Here is a 6926-nt window from a genome sequence, read left to right as displayed (position 1 = left end):
GACGCCACATTACTTATACATTTGATGCATGTTTGACGCCATTTTGACAAATTATCACGGTTTTAGAAAGTGTCCCTTGTGCCTAATTGGCATTGTTGCCTAATATGTATAGAGAATAATAGAAAACAGATATTCGTTTTAGTCAGATATTCGAGTTATAGATATAAATGTATACAAATTCATTCAATTCGACTTTATTAGCACAATTGTAGCTGTAACAGTAATTTGAAGGATAAACGAACACAAATTGTTATAAAAGACATGTCATCTATACCTGCAAAATACACTAATTAGATGTAAGCCTATCTTCCTCATGTCTAATGACTTTTTAATAAATTAGCAGGTCTGAAGTTTGATCTCACATTATCTGATGAAAACAAAATCGCAGAATGTTCACGATCACGCAATGTATAACGATACTGCCAGTATAAAAATAAAAATGTTACTTGAATAGTGTTTTCAATATGAGAACAATGAACGAAGTTAAAACAGGTACTCAAAGTCTCTGCATTTTCCCCTATTATCCTTTCATCTACAACCAACAGTTTCAAGATGTTTCACATGTTCAAAATTTAAAGAAAAAAATCGAGAGTCATTGTTTATGTGTATTTATAACTTTTACTTATATGTTGTGATTAGTTTCATTGGATTCAGCTATATTCACGAAGACGAACAATATATCTATGTGATATTTAAAACATATATACACTATGGTTTACTAAAGAGACAATACAGCGAGAGCACAGCACTCAAAACAATATCAGTCTTAGGTATGTAAATAGGTTTTTTATTCGTTCGTTCCACAACACATATAAACCGTTTTACATTCAGTGTGCATTAATTTGTTATATATCCTATCTGGTTTTAATTATTTTATATATATTAAAGTTAACCATTTACATCAAAAACATGTTATTGAAAGTGACAACATGTATGTATATAAATTTTATTCATATTAACTATTTACAATATCTAACTGTTTACACGTATGGTAATATATATGGTACATATTGCATTTAATAATATGTTATACTCCAACTAATTTCATGCAAAATATTTGATAGCATACGTCCATAACAACCTATATTAAAAAAAAAACACAAAAAAAACACATAATAATATTTATGTTAATCAGCCAATTTTGTAATATATAACTGCGTGTATCCATAGTAAGTTATTAAAAAAAGGTAAAAATTATTGAATCTTATAAACGTATACATCCACAGGAGGTTATTAAATACCACAAATTACATTTTAAACAAACACATTCATACTAATATAGCATAATATTTTACATTATACATCCATAATACGTAATTCAATTCTTATAACATTAAATAACAATCATATCAGATCCATGTAATCTACTGTAATGTATTACATATAACATTTAACTACTTTCCTACTTAATTAGTGTTGTATGCTATAACACTCGGTATAAAATAAATCAAATATGTTCATAATAATAACACCCAAACCAGTGAGACAGTGTATACGGTACAAAATATTAAGTATACCTTTCTACACAGTTAAATGGGACCATATATTCAAAGCTAATATAATGTAATGTACTGCTAGCTGAATGATAAATAACATATTCAAACAGATACATTCATAGAAAATATATGATACATTCAGAGGAAGTCAATGTAATTTTCTGTAATACACTACTTCATAATTGACATACATCATACTCAATAAGATACATTTATAGAAAATGTATGAAGATACATACCCTACTCAATAAGATATACATTCTAAGACAGCTATTGTAGTATATTGTAGATCACTGTTTTCTGAATGGTAAGTAGTACACTCAATCAAATACATTCATAAGAAAATTAATGTTATGTTCTGCAAGGTGAATTAAACGTTTAGCAGTAAAGAAATGGAGAAGGGAAGGCAGATCAATCTCTAGACTTCATGAATACCTACAAATTGCGTCATCACATATATAAAAAAAAAAAAAAATATATATTCATTATATACCCGGTTGCCGACTTTGACCCTGAGTGTAAATCATTTAGCCATGCTTATCATTACATTTTACTGTGTCCTTCGTACCTTAACATCTCGACATATTGTCTGTGATATTGTGCTGGTGATTTTGATAGACTTTTATAAGATCCGTGTTAAATTGAGCTTACTATCGTCTAACACAGCCGTCAATCTATATATCATTATTAAATACACCAAATCGGTTTAGCATTGAAGCAAATGCAAATAAAAATGTTTGTTAATCTATTGGGCACCAAGAGCCAGCTAACATTGTATGATATTTGTTCATATCTTTATGACCTATACTACTACAAAACTCTTGGTGCAAACACATATAAAGAACAAGGCTCAACATTTAATTTGGCTTCAACTTACGTGTGATGCACCATGGTGGCGGTTTATAGCCCTTTGATATCTTGTGTAATGCATAAGTGTTTTATTTTGTATCAGTAATAGATAACTCGGGCGACAACTCACAATATTTTATGTCAATATTAAATTTAGCCGTCATTTGAACACAGAAATTAGAGCGAAATTAATTTTGCGTGTTGTGAATTTATGTATATTATATACAATTTGCATACATAAACTGAAAACGACGGGTGAAACGTTTACCAAGTAGAAATAAATGTCATCTTTACGTATATATCTATATAGTAAGTGTTGGTAATATTTTCTTAGAATTAAGAAGAATCGATTGAATGATTTTATGACGAAGTTTAATGGATGGTTCTCACGAGCACCACCGAAATACACATTGGCATCTTAATGTTATTTAGACCGTCTATTTGGCATTAGGCCTGCCTAAGGAATAATCAGATTATTTTGGAGGTTTTACGGTATATACCAAAAAGGCGCACACAGTATGTACCATATAACCATTACACATATATAGGATCTTACATGAGTTTCCTTTTCATATGAGTTTTATGAAACGAGTCTGAGAAAGTTTCATAAATTTCATATGAAATGAAAACGAGTGTAAGGTCATTTTTATCACATTATCAAGATGTGTGGTATTTATTCGTGTAAAACGACAATTTTCATGCAACCTTGAAATGTAAAAAGCCGGCATTTTGACTCCAGTGCGTAAATCTATGACGTCATGTACTTGTCCTAGACGTGACGTCACAATTGAAACAATTGAAACTTTTAACCAATCACAGGGCTGATAGGTCATATTACATGGGTTAATACCCCCAAAAAATGACATGCATGGGTATATTCACTGGATAACACAGTACATTATGTGATAAATATGTTTATTCCTTATAACTGAATTAATAATTTAATAATAAGCATCAACACTTTTTAGTTGTTCGTTCATGATATTTATTTATTCTTTTCTGATAAAAGCCAAAGAATCTTTCATTTAACCCAACATTGCGTTCTAATTTCATCACAGAGCAACTTCAACCAATCCGACGTTAGAATTACAACTACCGCGCCAAACATTGCTGTATACGACGTCATCACTTTCTGTGTTGGCTTTTATTAATGTCTATCAGCAAAAACTAAAATAATAGAGATTGTAGTCGCTATGTTTTTGCATCCTTTAAAATGCTAAGTTCATTTGTGTGTACTGTATGTTTGTATGCTGGAGATGGTATGAAAAAGAACATATATGGTTTGGAGCCCTTTTCACGTGATGCATTCTGTGACGTCATTGTTTTTGGTCATATTTGATCTCAGTCAGAGCGTTGATGTTAACACATTACAAAAACGTTAGTTTACAAATCCCACAATTCACAATCGTTCGTACATAACATCCCTTTGAAAAATAATCTTATCAACTTTAAACGTAATCATTTGTACAGGACATGTACACTGTACGTCTCTATATTATCATCGGTAACGGATGTGACATCACTAACTGATTGCGTCTTTGGCATGCTACGTCATAAGGTACACGCGCAATGAACACCCTGAAATAAATTGGTGTGATCTCAACTCAATAAAGTCCTTACACTAATGTACCAAATCATCAATACACAAGGCTACGATCAGGGCCCGTGTACATGAAATCGTTCTCATGCTCAAGCATGGATTTTGCGCTCAAGCCAAATATTTCTTGTTCCCTTTTTTGTTTGACTTTTTTTAACGAATGACATGATTTAAGTGAGTTACAAGAAAGTTGATTTGAACACAGGATCCATGCTGGAGCATGCGAACAGTTTCATGAATACGGGCCCTGACCTCTATTAAGTCCGGACCAAATATACAGCATTGTCAACAACCAAGATAGATTCAAACGGAAAGCTCATGCAAACGTGTATCGCAGATCCATGCAAATATCAATACGAACTAAGGAGACAGTAAAACAGAACAACAGACAGCATGAACCTCCTCTCTCACTCAAGGAGGTGGAATTAGTTGTTTTGGAAGTGGAAGGGTTTCCTGTACCGCATGTGGTTCCATGTTATACCCAGATATTCTTCATATATAATTCATGCTTTGAAATAGTGCATCAGCAATTCAACTTTATAAACAGGGGAGGTCTTGATGTTACTACTTTGAATCAGTATGATATTCTAGTTTGTCAAAGTCTTTGAAGTTTGGGAGACCATTACTGACATACTGTATATAAATATTAATCAATTAACTCTCAAGAAGGAGTTTATGGTGTATATTTCAACGTCTCAAGTGGTTGGTTTCCATCAGAAAACTGCATGTCTATTGATATATCCATCAAACTATAAAAAATTAAATATCTGCATATATTTTCCTGCTAACAACATGCTGTTAATCTAAATTAATCTAATTTCTAATATGAATATTTGTATCTTGGTTTACAAAACAAAACTAGTGTACAAAATGCGTGATTTATTCTTAATATAAATGTGGGCAAATAGTAGAAAAGTCCAAACTAGTCATTCCTGTCAAAGATTTTAATTCAAGGTTTTCGAGAAATTTAATGTTTGGTTGATAAAAAGTATTATATTTTTTATGAAGTCGGTATCCTGCTAAAACTCCTTCGTTCACACTTTTTGAAAGCTTTCTTTTCCAAGAAAGGCGATATAAATATATATGGTCGTAATATTTTTAGCATATTTTGTGAAAAACACAACGATGGCAATATGATATACTGAGGATGAAATTGTGAGAATGATTAAGTTACCAGTTGACAATATCTTTGATTAGGTCGTTGGCAAGATTTCCCAGCAGATTGTAGACATTCCTTTGCGGAAAATGTGCCCTTGTTCTAGGCAAATTGTTTTTGTTTTCATATGATGCTTCATGGGCTTTAAATCAAGGACACTACAGTCCCTTCTACTTAACCGCTTTCCTCCATCTTTACTTACAACCTGGCCAAAAGGGACGGCCTTTTGCTAAGTTGAAGTAAGCACGACTTTCTCTTTCTTGATAGTAACATCTTGATTTCTCTACTTACGATATACATGTCCCAGTTGATTCGGTTTTCATGAGTCTTGCTCCGAAAATCATGATTTCCGTGATATAGATGTTGACTGCTGACGGATAAGCTGTAGGTTGATAAAGGCTATGACAGGTTTTATGGTCGCTATCGGGTAAGCTCACAGGACAATTCACCATATCGTCAAAACACAAACACAAGAGCAAATACATCATGGTAGCAATACAAAAAAACTGTAAATACCAGTGTAAGGAGAAAATATACGACAGTGTCGATACACAAGCGGAAAATTAGAATGTAACTTCAATGTCGGAAAAAAACAAAATAACATGAAAGCAATCATGAGCCCTGGGGAAACGACATATGGGTCAGAACGGTAAACCCTCGCTGAACCAAATGTGGCACCCGACACATCTTAATTAGAACAACTTAAAAAGGAAATTCACCGCAAAGCAATTGGCTAGAACCAAATCTTAAATTAATCAAATAATTGTGTTTGTATTCATATGATTCTTTTCTTAATGTATCTTTTGAATATTTATTTCCTATCAACTATTTCTTAATTATAATTTTCGTGTGTTTTCATTTCCGGTTCAATATAAATAAACGAATATATTACAAAACGTTAACTATAATATAGCTGTGTTTGGATATATTTTAGTTACACTGATAATATATAGCTACATTCACGAATATAGTGTAACAAATTCAGAACGGAAAAATGAAAGAATAAAGATCTGGATGAATTACTAAGTAGCAATCGGAATTTGCAAATATACTTATCGCTTGACAGTCAAAGACACTATAGTGACAAAAACATATGATAGTATGTCTCATTCTATTGTGATATGAACAGTAAAGTTTCCAATCAGTCTTCACAGATGAAAGTTTAGTCGGTATAACACAATAAAAAGCTACTCATTGAATAAGGCATTCATTAGAATTGTGCCGAATCCCATAATATCCAAATTAACACTATTCATTTTCAGAACTGCATATTCATGGTCGAAAGCATATTCCGTGGTATCAAAAGGAAACTATAAATATCAAATTCTCCTATAGTGACACTGCACGCTATAGCACATTGAGCATAGTGTTTCTCGTTAACCAATGACACACAGACCGATTGCAAATGTATGAAACATTCATCGTTCAATCAGCCAAATTGGTAATAAATCTCAGATCGAATGATAAAGAATGGATAAAACATATGTAATTTATTCCCACGAAATATACTTATACACCGATAAAATATTAACGTCCAAGCAAATTGTTTTATCTGAAATATGTGACGCTAATTTTCTAATCAAATAAATTGTCATTTGAAATTCATTATGGCTAGCTGATGTCTCGCAATCAATTGGTTGTAATGTAATTGGTTTGCATTACAGATCAGCTTCAATGCCGCATGCACGATATGACAACATAAAGCGACATATTAAATCCTCCATAATGATTACCTCACCGAGCGTGTCGTCAGTCTCAGCCAATCATACGAGCTGGGCAGTGCTCCTCCACTACATATTGATATAACCGTTATATCACAACAAATTCA

This window comes from Mizuhopecten yessoensis, unplaced genomic scaffold (assembly GCF_002113885.1).
Source record: "Mizuhopecten yessoensis strain PY_sf001 unplaced genomic scaffold, ASM211388v2 scaffold2329, whole genome shotgun sequence".
Lineage (NCBI taxonomy): Eukaryota > Metazoa > Mollusca > Bivalvia > Pectinida > Pectinidae > Mizuhopecten > Mizuhopecten yessoensis.
Note: the sequence above shows the minus strand (reverse complement) of the source record.